Source organism: Gallinula chloropus, assembly GCF_964237585.1.
Source record: "Gallinula chloropus genome assembly, chromosome: 1".
Taxonomy (NCBI): Eukaryota; Metazoa; Chordata; class Aves; order Gruiformes; family Rallidae; genus Gallinula; species Gallinula chloropus.
In genome coordinates, this window is record NC_140085.1 from 46,216,863 (window position 1) to 46,231,640 (window position 14,778).

The window sequence follows — 14,778 nt, forward strand, 5'->3', positions numbered from 1 at the left end:
ACAATGTGTAGCTTACTGAACAATTCTCTTCACCATGAGGATAGGATCTGAGGATGTGATAGGTGATATGAGAAGGTGGTCAGGTTGCTCAGTTGGTCACTGACATGTCAAGCCTCCTTGTCAGCGCACAGGTTCTCCAATCTCAACCCAACCCTGCCTCGGAAACTGCTGGATGAATATGGGTTAGGCAGTCTGGTGCTGATGTCTGAAAGCACTGGAGAAGAAAAATTAAAACCGGTGATACAGAAATACAGGGGACATGAGGAAGGGGGTGGATTTTGGAAAATAAAGGTGAGGAGATTGTGCTGGGAGAGAAGCTGGAGACACTGGGCTAAAGTGAAAGGGGTATGTGAGGAAAACTGGAGAAAGTATTTGGGTTCTGGCACCCCTGACCCTGAAATACAGCAGTCTCTGAGTTGCAGATCACTGTGTTGAGGTTACAGAGATACTAAAACTGTCAGATTCATAAGGTTGGGTCTGACAGGGCAAATGGTAATACATAATCAACTGTAAAAATCAAGATGTCATTTGCTGGTATGATTTGTGTTATAAAGGAGGTATTTATAAAGAGTTAAGATGCTATTTTATGTGTTTTCTATAAATAGTATTGTATTTTTCTCTGAGCTTTCAGTATATGCTATTGTGAGGGGCAGCATATCAGATAAAATGCAACATTTTTTGTTTTGCTCCACGATGTCAGCTCCCAGTTTAAGTATTAATTTAGAACAGCGCACCACCCATCAATCACAACTTCCATGTCTTCATCCTTCCCTTTGTTGTCATCTTCAATCTTGAACTGGCACATTCCAACTATGTGTCAGTCTTTAATCGGTGTAGCCAGAATGGCATCCAACCTTTTGCGAGCTTTAGTGTACTTTTTCTGAGCTGACATCTGATCTGTCAAATTCACACCTCTTGAAAATGTGAAGATGTAGGCAACAGGGTTAGTATGCGAATTATGTAATTGTGAGACAAAATGTATAAATGCTTCTCAGGAAATTCTGTTTTAAACATCATTTATAAGAATACTGGCATTTCGTCCTTTGTATTAAAAGTTTGTATTAAAAACAAACAAAAGAAGAAGTTTCCGCAATTTAAATTATTCTCCAATGTAAATACCTGAAATGATCAGCCTTGGAACTGAGACACTATCTTCAGGAAAAACATAACTCTGTTTTTGGCAGCTCCTTGCTTGTAAGGAACACCATAATTGTGAACAGCAAGGCTTGACTTTCAAAAGGGGAAAAAAGAAAATCCTCCACAGATTTCAGAACAGCGGTCCTTTTTTTTTTTTGTGTGTGTGTGTATGTGTGTGTGTCTTTAGTTTTGTTTTCACTTTGAATGTGTTTTACTGAGCTATGAAACTACTTTCTTCAGGTCACTGGGGAGGAATTGACATTCTTGCAGATGCATGCGATCTAGTTACTCTAGTTACAGAAAGAATAATTGAAAACGCCTTGCTAGTTGCATGCACTTACATTGAAAATCAGATGTCTGGTATCTTTGGGCTAATCACTTCTGCACTTGCCTGACATGCAGAAGCACTTGTGCAGACAGACTGTGCTGCGATGTATTAGGGACTGAGATGAGCCAAAGCAGCTCCCCAGCTCATATTGCACAGATAGGCGTCCGGACAGGTCTTGAATACCTCCAGAGAAGGAGACTCCACCACCTCCCTGGGCAGCCTGTCCCAGGGCTCCCTCACCCTCACTGTGAAAAAGTTCTTCTGCATGTTGGTGCAGAATTTCCTGTGCTCCAACTTGCAGCCATTGCCCCTTGTCCAGTCTCCACAGACCACTGAAAAGGGGCTGGCCAATTCCCCCTGTGTCCCATACTTAAGATAATTATAAACTTTAATTAGGTCCCCCCTTAGTCTTCTTTTCTCAAGGCTGAAAAGTCCCAGCTCACTCAGCCTTTCCTCGTAGAGGAGATGCTTCAGGCCCTTAATCATCTTTGTAGCCCTGCTCTGGACTCTCTCCAGGAGATCCCTGTCTTTTTTATACCAGGGAGCCCAGAACTGGACACAATACTCCAGGTGGGGCCTGACCAGGGCAGAGTAGAGGGGGAGAATCACCTCCTTCAACCGGCTGGCCACACTCCTCCTGATGCACCCCAGGATCTCATTGTCTCCCTTAGCCACCAGGGCACACTGCTGGCTTATGGCCAACCTGTCATCAACCAGGACCCCCAGGTCCTTCTCCACAGAGCTCTTCTCCAGCAGGTCATCCCCTAGCCTGTACTCGTACAAGTGGTTACTCCTTCCCAGGTGCAAGACTCTACACTTGCTTTTGTTGAACCTCATCTGGTTTCTCCCTGCCCAGCTTTCCAGCCTGTCCAGATCTCTCTGGATGGCAGTGCAGTGTTCCTGCATCAGCCACTCCTCCCAGCTTTGTATCATCGGCGTACTTACTGAGGATGGATGCTATTCCCTCATCAAGGTCATCAAAGAGCAGGCACACAGGGAGTACGTGAACCCACGAGTGACTAAGGGCTAAGGCTGCCATGCAGACTGTTCTCCTGCTCCCATGTCACTGTCTGGAAATACCAAGTCCCCATCCAAGATCTGTTGTATCTCAGAGGTGGGGAGAGAAGCGTGTAAACTATGCATAAGTCCTTGGAAGGGCAAACGAGTTATACACCAAGGATGATGAGTTCAGTTCATAGTAAAGAAGCACTGAGCATCTCTTAAGTAACGTAACGTCTAGAGCAGCATTTAGTGAGCTGAGCATTTACTCAGCAGCAGAAAACCTAGAGCTGAATTAATAGCTTTTGTTAGAGAGACGTGATCTTACAAGCCCCACTTCAGAAAAGAGTGCCGTGGCCGTCAGGGTACAAGCAAGTCTGAGCTGACAGGGTGAACAATTCCGTCTGGGACAATATTAGTTCCTCTGTGTGGAAAGGAGCACTGGAATCATAGGCTGGAGGCACTGCAGGAAAGCAAGCAGAAACCTAAGTATGGACACTCATGTGGGTGTTACTGGAGGAGAAGGGATGGTCCTGGCATTGCCCATGTGCTTTGTGTTAAGGAATTACTGGAAGGAGTGCAGCCAGCAGCACGGGCGAGAAGGATCACACCCCAGAACAGCAAATCCACAACGGAGTGATTTGATTTTCTTATCACTATAAAAATACCACTTGAAACATTTACTTACTCATTTACATGACTCTTGTCCTAATCAGAAGTCCTCTGAATCTGATGAGCTTTTGCACTGATTTTGATAGCGTAGGCTTGGGCTGTGCTTCTGTCAAAGAAATGTTGTATTACATATCAAACAATGTTTACCGCTGATGATATGAGTTGTCATTCTGATTACAAAAAGAGGCTCTGCAGGGAGTTGCTAATAGTAACTCTAATAAAGAGTCAGACCATAAAAGACCAGACGGACTCAATATAAATTATAATTGTGCTTTAATTTACAATTATTGTCTTACAAAATGTTCTCTAAGGAATCTTTTAAAAACAAGTCATTTCTATAACCATCCTTAAATGAAAAGGGACTCTGTGGCAGAATGAAACTTTGCATTTTACCTGCAGACAATAAAAGCCATCATAGAAATAATTCTTTTTTTATAATACAATGCAAAATAAAATACTTGAGATACCAAATAAGACATTTAGAATTCAAGAATTTGGAGGGACTGTGAGTCTAATTCTCCTTCTCAGCAAAACACGATCTCTTCCTTTATTGCATCTGGGAGCAATACCATATTAACCCCAGGCAGCATCAACCATAAAGTTAAAGTGACAGGACTATGTTCCTCAAGGGAGGACATGAGGATGCTTCTTGCATTTGCATCAAAGATCAAAGCACAGTTTGGGATGGGCGCTGACTGAATGCACAAAATTCAAAGGACATTTAAGGCTAATGGCTCTAATTGGTAGTTTGCTACTCTACTTTAATGGCAGAAAAAGAATTCCATATATAGTTTAACGTAAAGAAGGGAGCTGCTGTAGGTGAAACTAACAGAAAATCTGAATTCAGCTGAAAATCTACGTGCTAATCCATCTTTTACTTATTCTGGTTTTTTTTTGCTTTCTACTATGGAATAAGATTAAACCCAAGATTTTATGTGTTTTGTCAATATATAACACCTCTCACCTTTCAAAGCAGTAAGAGCAATTTAAGACTATAAAAGTAATTTTCAGGGTATGGGAAGGAGCCTTATGTATGATCAGATAAGTGATAATTTCTCATTAATTAAGTCCTCTTCCTTTCTGTATGGCAGGAACAGGCAAATCAAATCCTGTCCACAGCTCATTAATAGCGGCCCTGCTCCCTGGGTGCTGAGCACTGGGAGGGCTCGCTGCAGTCTGTCAGCCTGACTCCTCTCTTTCTCTCCGTGCACTAGGACAGTAAACACAGAGGTATTAATATTTAGACTGCAATCAAGAGATCATGCTGGCTTAAATCATCCTATTATCATATTTATTTCTTCTCGTCTCTCTTTCCCGTTGTGAGTTTAACTATCTGCTGCTTTATGCAATTTCTTACATAAAGCCTCATTTTTAGAGGTTCTACAACTACAAGTAAAACACTTAAAACCACACACACTAGAATGGATAAAATGACCCTTTGTTCCCATCTGTTGCTTACGCAATTTAAAATGATGTACGCTGAAAGTGAGGCTATTTGATACTCTGTGAGTTTTCACAGAAGATTGACCCAGAGCGATATTACATTTTCCCTGTAATTGTAATGCATAAAGAAAAAATGAGAGTTCAATGACTTCTTTGTTTTTGCTGCAATTTCAAATTTGTCTTTTAAAATAATAATAATAAAAAAAAGAAAATTGGCTTTGGGAAATGAAAAGGAATTAGTCCTGACCACAGTGTAAGAGCTGTAACATAATATATCTAAAGCCGTATTTGTGTCGTTCTCTATTGACTAACATCTGATTTGCCTTTTTCTATCTATAAGCTTTCCTAACCTCTGAGCTCGAGCCAGGTAATACTTTAGGGATGGACAGATATGCCTGGAAAGGCAACCTGATATCTGATGGCCCTGGGGATGTTGTGAAATGAGCATATGTTTCAAAAGAGGAACCACAGATACAAGGAAAAAGTGCACATTAAGTGCTGGCCTTTGAGTTGGCATGGCAGGACTTGCAGAGCTCGGCTGCCAAGGCATTTGCAAGGTGGACACACGAAGTTACACATACCGAGCTGGGATTCTTGGTCTAGAAGGGTTTACCTAATACCTCTTGGAAAAAATGGGGTATTTTGCATATCCAGTCAACTGAAACAATGTGGCTTTGTTTATTTTTCCTTGTAGAAAAAAATGAGCTCATGGTAAAATATGGGATTGGTGTTGACTGGCACCTGTATATAGCAAACTCTTCCTGATTTGAATACAAAGGAGTTCTTCTGGGAGGCTTGGGAAGTCCAAGAGAGCAGTCCTCCTTTCTAGCTACTCCTCTGCATTTCTGTAACAGGTTGTTTCTGTATTTCCATATCCAACCTAGTCTATGGGATACTTGGTAGCAGGTTTTGAGGCTTGTGCTTCGCTAGATGCTAAACTTACTAACATTGAAAATATGACTGCAGAAAAGAATAGTTTTTGGATGTCTTTTGTTCACCTCATCAAAAGTTGTCAGGTAACCAAAAGATATTTAAATTCCCTTTTTAAACTGAATCCTTAACGGACTGCTTTGTTTTTACATTTGTTACAGTTTTCTCCAGCCTGTTCAGTTCAGGCATAGGTCCCAGAACACAGAAGGTATGGTTTTCATTCATTGTATCCTAAACATAGGAAGAAATCAATACATTCAGCTTCCCCCTTCTGAGCTAAAGAAGCATTGCCTAATTGGTATAAGCAGTCTTCTGTCAGTCTGGTGCAGAACCATCACTCTGCAATGCTACAAACACTTCCATCTCCACTCTGAATACAAACCACAGCTTCTAATTTAGCAACTAGCCTCTCGAGGCACACGCACAAACACAGAGGGAATGAAAAAAACCCAAACCAAAAGGCAGCCCATAATGGCCACTGCTTTTGTGGCCAAAACTCTTGAGGCTCACATTCCTATGGTGAGCATCAATCCAGTATCAGCAGGGCTCTTCTACTTCACACAGAGTCCAATGCTTAGTTGTGTTTACAGAACAAAACCAGTTAAGAGCGGTTTGCTAAGAATAATGATCTAGGCCCCACTGCATTTTGGCCCCTATTTCATGAGCTAAGGTAGCTTCTCATTATAGCTTCTTTTTTTTTTTTTTCTTAATAAAACATTTATAGACTTAGTGGGGGAGGAGTATGGAAAGGAAAAAGAGAAAGGGACTTTGGTATCACCCCACTGTGACAGCTGTGAATTTAAATCTCCTCTTAATCTACCAAGTAGGCATTCAGCAGTTGTGGACATTAAGCCCTCCACAGTCACTTTCTTAGCCTAAAAATTCATGACAGCTGCTACAATTAGCAAGGTACCTTCAGTAGATGTACTTGATATAGTGTCAAGGTGGCTTTGATCAAAGAATCTCATGTTTCATTTCAATGAATGTACTCAGCATGGAAAAAACGCATTCCTGTCTTGACTTCCATCGCCGTGTACCTTTATATACATTAACTGGGCAAAATTAATTACTGGCCCTCCCTAAAATTTATCAACCAGTTAACATGTAGTAATGTACCAACTTGTGCTTGTGGCCTCAATGTTTACAGGCTGGCTGACACTTTTTTCCTCTCCCTGTTTCCCTCTGCTCCTGCCTCATCTGTGTCTAGAGACATAGCTAATAAGGTCACCTTGAAAGGATAAAAGGCAAAGGTGCACAGAGGGCAATAATAACTGAATCTGGAAATCCAAGACATATGTAGCAGGAGGGAGCCATTGGATTATAAGTAAACTTGGAACATCTCACATCAATAAATAGTGAGGCACTATTCCCAAGTTTTGCATCAACACTTTATTTTCTGTCAGTATTTATGAAGGCAGTACTTAAAAAATAACATTCAGATTTTAAGAATGAATTGGGCTGAGTTGAATTGATAATAAATGCTTGTAATTGTCTTTAAAAATACGTTGGCTGTATTATTGTGGCTACAGTTGGAAATTAAAGGCAAAACTACTGTTAATTCTGAACACTTAATCTAATGGAAACCTTTCAAAGATTAAAATATGCTACTATACTATATTACTACATAAAAATAGGGTAAGTCAAATTGCTCAAGTAATTTCTCTGTGTCAGACTTTCTAAATAAACTCTTGTACAAAGATATAATGAATTTTAATTGCATTCAGCAAATGTCTGAAATCTAAGCACAGGTATAACATGCTGTGCCAGCTATTTCAGACCTGCTTTTTTGTCCTTTGCATTTCATTTTGATCACCCTGTTAAGAATAAGCTCGTATGCACAAAGAGAATCATTTTTCTTTTAAATTATTAATTAAAAGATTAATGCACACCTTCAGATCTCCCATAAGAGCAATGTTCCAATATCTGTACAGCTTTTAATGAGGTGAGCAAGAGACATCCAAAAACTGTTCTATTCTGTGGTCATATTTTCAGTGTTAATAAGAAAGTTTAGCATCGAGTGAAGCACAAGCCTCAAAACCTGCCACAAAATCACATAGACTTGGTTGGATATAGAAATATGGAAATAGCCTGTTACAGAAATGCAGAGGAATGGCTTGAAAGGAGGAGTGGTCTCCTGGCTTTCTTGATTTCTAGGGAACAAATAGGCAAAGGGAAGAATTTAACCTCTTTGAAAAGTCGAATTGATTAAAATTGGTAGAATGGATGCTGACCTTGTCAGAAGTATATTCATAGCTTTTCTTCAGATGGGAAAGATGAGAATTTCTTTAAAAAATAAAGATGAGCACTTTAACTGGTCTGATCATGAGGGTGTTCCTTGAGACGTATAGTTAGAGCGGGACCCAGCACTGTTGACTGTCATTGAGTTGATTCTAGCCTGTACATCTCCTTGTCTTAGCTTCATAAAATCATTTATAGGATGTGAGCAGTCGAAGTGATGCTGAAGCCTACATTATTTTAAATTCAGGGTGGTTTATGTTATATATTTTCACTGTTCTTGGAAATGAGACAAGAAAAACTCCTGTCTATGTTTTGCTCATCAAATTTAATTGGGCAATAGCCTGAAATCCATATTTAAGTTCATTCTGCTGCTTTTCATGAAGTTTGAGAATTCAGTAGACACCCAATCCAAGGCTTGTGGTGGTGTTTCCACACACAATTATGCTTATGGCTGACACTATGGGTAGAAATGGATCTTTTTTCTGGGTTAACCACAATGATTCATGAAACGGAGGCAAACTCTGGGGGAAGCTACAGCAACAAGACTTTTTTACCGGCCCTTTCAAACTGTAGTATATGGATGTCCTTTTAGTCCTCCCCAGAGATTAGTAAGCACGTGCCAGAAATAAACAGCTGACCTAAGGAAGAGAAGTCTCCCCTGTGCATCTGCTTGGGTTATAGGTTTATGGCAGTAACGAGCTGTGGAAATCAATCTTTTGTAATCTCTGCCCTTTATGCTTTACTCAGAGGGCTGCTGTCACATCTATATATAATCCATTTGTGGATCTGTTTGAAGATAAAAGAGGCTGGCATGCAAAAAAGCTTTGCCATGCTCTCCAGTTACTTATCCAGAAATGAATGCACAAAACCTGGGGTGTTTTGGGTTCACCTTATTGATTTAGATGTTTCTTCCTACAAAATCCTGCTAATGCAGATTGCATTTTCAAGACGGGGCTTACAGTCCAGGCAAAACTTAAAAATTTATATTGCCTATAAAACTCTAACAGAATAAACCTGTCCAATTCTATCATGTAAGCAAGGACCTGGTGAATAGAGGCAACACAAATGAAATGTAACAACTTGCAGGTACAGCTGTTTATGTGCATCTACTGTATTTCCTCAAAGCTGTTCAAGACGAAGGGTGGAAACACTGTCATAATTCTTATATCATACTTAATGTTTTTTTTATGGCTCATTTATCTAGCTTCAACCAGGTTGACTAATTGAACCCTAGGAACCTTAATTTGGAAAAAGAGAAAAATCTGATTACATGGTCCCCTTTCCAGAAATGCTTACATTATATGATGAACTCATTATCTTCTTTGCAGTAGCAGCACATATTTTGGTCTGTGGTTCATTTGCCCCACTGTGCTCCCTCCTCCTTGTTCTCCAGTGGCAAAGTAATTTCCCAATAGCAGTGGCCCATCCACTGAGAAAATAACCTGATATGTGATAAGCAGGCTTCACAGGTAGGATGGCTTCTCCCTTGCTGCCTTCGTTCTGTTCTCTTGGGAACGCAGGCATTTTCCATGCATGTCTTGGCAACAAGCCATGAATGGAGGATATTATTTTTTTATTTGGATACTCTTTATTCTCCTTTATCTTAGGGACAATAGCATCCCATAGTCAGGCCTTTGTGTCTTTGCAGGGAACTACAGAAAGCTGATGAGCCCTGTAGTCACATCTGGAGTGGGTGGAAGACTATTACCCTCCAGAACTACAGCTCTCCCTTTGTGGGTGGTCAAAGGCAAGGGAGCCTTTATTGTGCATTTTCACTGGTGTCTGAACTGACATTCTGATGAGTCTTATGTTGTTTTCACTGTTCTGTGCATGCTGGATCTCTGTGGAGAGAGCACTTGTCATTTTTACTGGGGTGGTAGGGACTTCCAACGGTGCAGAAATCCAACTCTTCCCCACCATTTCCTTTGTGACTCTCAGCTTGTCTGTTTGACTAACCTTCACAATTGTGTTATTTCCTGACTTAGGATCACTTAGGAAGACATCTTGAAGGCTATACTAATGTGGGTTCTTTGGTTTTCATATAGGTTGCTTCTGTGAGGTATAAGTTTGCATTTAAAACCAAAAGCAACAAACCAGACAACGAAGCTGCTAAATACTCCACTTCCATTTGTGAGTAAGGGCTGGAAATGCCACCTAACCCAAGGCTGATGGCTTCTATGAATCACTGTGGAGCTGAGGGGAGACTAAATTCGAACCACAAATGGTGCTGTGAGGTGCCTCCCCCTGTTTTCAATATGAGTCTTATCTGCTGTTTTGGGTACCACTGCTGCTTTTGGCACAGTTAAGATCAGCACTTTTAATTAAGCGAATGTCCTCAAGTTTCACTGACTTTTGAGTTTGGGGGAGAGATTAATTTTTGAAGGATCTTTTAGAAAGGAAGAGATTGGTGTAGCAACAAGGAGAGAAAGTTTTTTTTACTGGAAAAGAGGAAAAAAAACCAGGATGCCTTTAAGAATGACACAGTGAAAAAGATCATGCAGAAAAATGTTAAGTTCAGTGCTGACTACAGTGAGGATCTGGCTTAAGCTACAGCTGCTTTGTGAAAGTGTTTTGAAAGCATGCATTTGTTTCTATTATCTTAAGTCCTAATGAGAGCTCCATAGAAGTAATTGGATTTGCTATTGTTAGGATGGCAGCAGCACTATCACCCTGCATAACTATTGTGTTTAGCTAATGTTGTGTTTTGATTACCATCTTGTGAGGGTGGTCTTTCTTCAATCTCAGCATTCTTCACAGCAGGCAACTTCAACCAAGCCTGATTTCATCTTTCATTTCCAGTTGGATTCCTGTCCCTCTTTAACCTTGTCAAAACCAAAGTGCCTGACATACTGCACGGGTGGTTGCCTTCCAGAGAAGAGTATCGCAGATGCATTCCAGACTTGGAAAAAGCATTCCTGCTTGAAGAGAGGTCTGAAAATTAAAAGTACAGCTTACAGAACTTTAAAGACACTCTTTGGAGCAGTGGTTTAAAAATATTTGCTTTATTTCCTTATTTGTGGTGGGTTTGTTCCTTCCAACATTTTCTGGAAGTGCAAGAGTGACCACTGGTCACATGCTTCACTTGTAGCACTCTGATCCAATGAGCTATGTAGTGGCAATGAAAGAAACATTGAGGTTCTCTAAAATACCTGGAATCATGTTTGACTAGAGCAGATGAGATAGCAATGAAATATCAGGAGAGAAACTGTAGTGCAGAAGGAATTTGCAGGGCTTATCAGTCATCAAATCCTCCTTTGGTACGATGAATTGAAGGCCGATGTTAACACCATAAGCAGCTCCATGTTGCAAAAACTATCTGTGCATCTATCTGTGTTCAAGCCTGAAATTGTTATGTTGGCAAATATCTGCTAAGAAGGAACTATTTTAGGGTAGCTACAAAATATCCTTCTTAAAACTCTTCCTCTTGATTAACCAGCTCATCATTCTTCCTTGCTAGGCATGTATGGGCAACTATACCAGGTTTGCTAACTCTAGAGATATTAAAATGTCAGACCTTTCTGAAATGCTGGAATTTGTCAGTTCTGCTAATTACAATTCTGAGTAAAACTGTCAGGAGGCTTGATACTGACTCGAGAAAAACTGGAACTTCAACCCTAGTTTTCAACTACAAGAAGAAGGGTGTTATTGATATATTAGGGTAAGCTTCAGTGAAGAAGTACCTTTAAGAATTTGGTGTTGATTTATAACTGAAACTCCCAAACCTTGTGGAATTAATTTAGCTTTTGCCTTGATATTTCTGAATATTTAGTACAGGTATTGGTTTTAATGGCATACACACCTGAAATAACCGTTTAGAGACCTCATTCTTCAGAGACTACCTAATACCCAATAGTGCAGTAACATCTGGAAACAAGACAACTGTAAAGTCTTTAGACAAACATAACTTGCTTTACTGTTCATTTTATGAAGAGTGACATGGAACTTCATGTTCCTAAAAGAATGTGTTGGACTGCAGAGAGAAAAGCAAAATGGAGAAACCCAAGCTGTTAATTTCCATGCTACATTATGAGATTAGAAGTACGGTGATCTGAATAGGAACTGTAAAAATGCATAATGCCTTTTGTCAGAGATCATAAATCACAGGCTTTCCAAGGCTATTAAAACAAATTCCATTCACATTGGTAGAGCTGTTTTTAAAATACTTGTGTTAACTAATGGCTTGTGCTGTTTTGAAAAATATGGCCTCCCTTCCCAAATCATGCAATTTATTTCAATAACTTAATTCCTTACTAAAATATATAGAGAAACCCTTGATTTTCTAATGGGGTGGTTCTAAATTTATTGATACATAAAATATAGTACTTTTCAGATCAGGATGAAGTGCTGAAGATAAAACCTGTACATGCAATAATATTGTGGCAGCTTCCGCAAGGCAGTAAACCAGAGATGTAAACCCAGGTATTTATAGGGTTTTTCCTATGGAATTAATAATGTGCATTACTTTGATTTTGTTTATGTCTAGACTTAAAAACATTTTCAGATAAATTATCCTGGAAAGCTACATAAAAAGTTCTGACTAATAGTCTTACTTGTTCAGAACCTTATGTTGAGTAAGACTGTCCATTGCAATCCATTAGTTAAGTATTTTTCAGTATTAATAAGAGTATAAAAGTTTTTTCCAATGTTTGCACAGAGCATCATGTGAGACTGAAGACTGTTCACACGAGGAAAAGGCTTGCAGTGCCTAACTCCTTCAGGAAATTGCAAAGAGCTCTGGGTATACTGAAGGCCTGCTGGAAGGTTCTACAATATTCTTCCTTTTTTTACCTCAATAATGAAAAAATATATGAGTTTCTATGTGGTTTGTTCAAAAGGAGGCAAAGTTTCTGAAAATGATAGTCTGTTTCTTTGCAAGCTTATGTGTGTAGTACCAAAGACTTCGTTGTAAACATGAAACTTTTCTAACAAAAAGAAGAAAAAACCCTCTTATTTTAGCAGTAAAAGAAAAGGGAGGGAAGAAAGTTTCAATTGAAAATCTATGGATATGAAGGTGTCATTTACAGACTTTGATTTTTTTCCCAGAAATTGTCAGAGCATTTTACAAAAGCTCATATAATATAAGCTTGCAACTAAACATCTAAAAATAAGTGCATACTAGTACCTCTACTTTACAGATAAATGAGAGAATAACAGAGCAAACACTGAATTTCCTGGGTTTAACACAAAGTCGCTGGCAGAGTAATGAAAAGAACTGAAACTATTAACTTCTTGTCCTTGGTTTTGGGCATGGAACCACAGCTTCTCTGGTGTGATTGAAATCTGAGTTTAAAAGTGGCAAATGACAGACAAAATGAAGAAAACCTAAATGCTATTTGTATTGCAAGAGAATGAAGCCTAACTCTTCAGGGAAAAAATGCTGAAAAGTTGGTTTTTGTGATTGGAGTAGGCTTTCTTAGAGGGCTCTTGGGGCACTGGATTAGTGACACTGTTTTCAAAACAGTACTTGAGCTCCTGTAGGCTCCTCTAAGTAAAACAGCCCGTAAGAGTCTTTGGGGATAAAATGGACTAGAAGACTATCCTGCTTTTGAGATTTACAAGGCCACACTTATTTTTCTAAACAAGAAGAATCAAAGTGAGACAGTATTATCTGCTGGCTAAAAAGAAATGCTCCTGCTGGCAGGCTTTAGACAGTTAGTGACACAGCTCCATAGTGTTGTGTCCCCCCTCAGCCTATGGCTAAGTTTATAGACACCCTCAGCTGAGGGATAGGATCTTAGACTCAGAAAAAGGAGTCAGGAAACACTGTGTTGGTGGCATAGGCAGGAACCTGAGAACCTATGGGAGTCTCTGCACTGCGTACCTTACTGTGTGATCCAGACCAAAGCTTACATGTATTTACAGTAAAAAGAGGAGAGGGGACAAATGACAGAGCACTCTCTTTTCCTTCCCCTCTTAGACATCCGTTTGTATGGCATTTCATAAGGAAGGCTGAGCCCAGAAGTTGTTGATGCAGATGGTTGGTGCTTGCAATCCTCAGACTAGACATTATGAGAAATTTAGTTGAGACTCACAGTTACAATAATTACTATCTTGAGTGATAGATACCAGATTCATTAAACTTGTGGTTGCTTACATTTTCCCCCCACCCTCCTTAGCCATCAAGTCAAGCTTGCAATCTCTTTTAGCAGCAATTTTTCAGCAACTAGCTGAAAAAGCTTGCCCTGGTACCTAAGTACATATTGCACAGGTCCCAGTGTGCCTCAGGAAGAAATGTCACCCTGTTTTTTTGGTGTCAAAACAGAAAATTGCTTAAGCTGCATGAAGCAGGTGGAGCTCACAAAAAAAAATTGTTCTCAGCTAGGCCAGAACTATTTTGTGGCCCTGGGTCAGATTAATCCTCCAACTAGCTTGTGGCAGAATAATCAACTAGAACAGCAAAGTCTGAGAGTCAAACCTGAACCACCCCAATCCAAAAGATCTCCCCTACTTCATTCCGCGTGAGTGCTACTGGTTGGTGCTACAGCGGGGATGGTCATTTTTAGCTGTCCCCTCCAGACTGGTGAGCCGTCTCTGTTTCCAGTTTGATTTAGTAGATAGTTAGGCACTCTCAGGTGAGATTTTTTTTTGGATCTGATCAGCAGTGACTGCATACAGTGTTGGAGTTCTTCAGGGAGATTTCTGAAAAAGCTAAAGATCCGAGGACACGGGGGTTTAGAGATTTTATAACATTAAGCTTAACTTCAATGAAGCATTAACATTGTTTAATTGATTATATTACTGCCTATATGTTACCTGCCTGCCTTAGTTTTTTAATACCTCTGAATGTCTTGATAACTGAAAATGTCCTTAGATTTAGGATTTAAAAATCACATTTAAATAAGAATATAAATTGTTTAGGAGCAGAGAGTTTCCTCTGATATGCTGTGATTGTAGTTTATGGCTTCTCTACCTCTAAAGCTGATTTTAATATTTTTCATTAAATCTAGTATATTCGTTCTTCCCAAGAGCCCTGCTTCTTCATTATAACCATTTCCTTCAATGACAAGATCAGAGAGCATTTTTAATGTTAA